Below are 1,278 nucleotides of genomic sequence, written 5' to 3'. Positions count from 1 at the left end.
GCCCCGCGCCGCGCCGCCGCTGCCCCCGCCCACCCGAGCGCTAGCCTGGCCCAGAGCGCCCCCGGCCCGGGGCCGCCCCCAACACACACACCGCCAGCCACTTGCGCAATGGGGCGCGCGCGCGCACACACAGAGACACACACACAGAGGCATGTCCTCCAGGGACACGCGCACACACAGGTGCATGGCCAGCGCACAGATAGGGAAGGGAATCATGCACACACGCGTGCACACAGCCTGGGATACAGCTCAGGTGCCGGCACACAAGCATGCAAAATGCATGGTTGCAGGTGCACAGGTGCGTACGCACTCACACGTGTGCATGCAGGGTGGTATCTGCACGTGTGCAAACGCGCATAAAGATCCTAGCTTGCACTTCACTCCCACGGATTCCATTCTCTTTGCACACCAGGCATACACACTCGTATACATACATCATTTCCCCTCTTTAATAGCATCTCTCTCCTCCCCATCTTGTGCTCTGTTTGGCTTCTCCCATCTCCTTCTTTCCCTCCGTGCTCCTCCCCCTACTTTCTCTCTCTCTCTCTCTCTCTCTCTCTCTCTCTCTCTCTCTCTCTCTCTCTCTCTCTTTCTCTCTCTCTCTCCCGACTTGACCCCCATGTGACCCTCTTCTCTTGCCACCCCAGCAAGGCTCAGGCTCTCTTCCCAGCCTGTCCCCACTCGCCCTACCCTCCCAGCCTCCTGGGGCCTATTGTCTGGGCCTCAGATCTCTCAGCCTCCTGCCGGGCCCAGGCCTTTCATCCTGGCAGACAGACCTGCCCGCCTGGGCCTTGGCCCAGGAAGACCCCATTTTATCACCAGGCTGACCCCTTGCTCAGCCTTGGGGCCTCAGAATTGGGCCAAGGAGACAGGTCTGTGCCCGGAGCACAAGCCTCAAAGGGCTCTCTCGCCCCCTTGGCTTCCAGCTTCCCCTTTAATGTGAAATATAATTATGTGTCTGCACAGCAGGGAGACGGGCTGCAGGAATCTAACCAAGGAGGATGGCTCTCTGGCCACCGCCCAGATTGCTGGCGGCTCGGACAGAACAGTCTGCAGGCCCCACCGGCCCCAGGCTCCCAGCCCCAGGCTCTGGGCCGCTGGCAGCTGGTAGGTGCCAACTGGCGCAACCCACCCAGAGAACTCAGGAATCTCGGGCTGTCCAGGGTTTGAATTCCACCAACTCTATTGACCAGCTGTGGAGGCAAGTCATTTCATCTCTCTGTGTCTTGCTATCCCGGTCATCAAATGGGGAGAGTCACAGTTCTTACCTCATGGAGC

This window comes from Suricata suricatta, chromosome 17 (assembly GCF_006229205.1).
Source record: "Suricata suricatta isolate VVHF042 chromosome 17, meerkat_22Aug2017_6uvM2_HiC, whole genome shotgun sequence".
Taxonomy (NCBI): domain Eukaryota; kingdom Metazoa; phylum Chordata; class Mammalia; order Carnivora; family Herpestidae; genus Suricata; species Suricata suricatta.
This window is presented reverse-complemented; position numbering follows the sequence as displayed.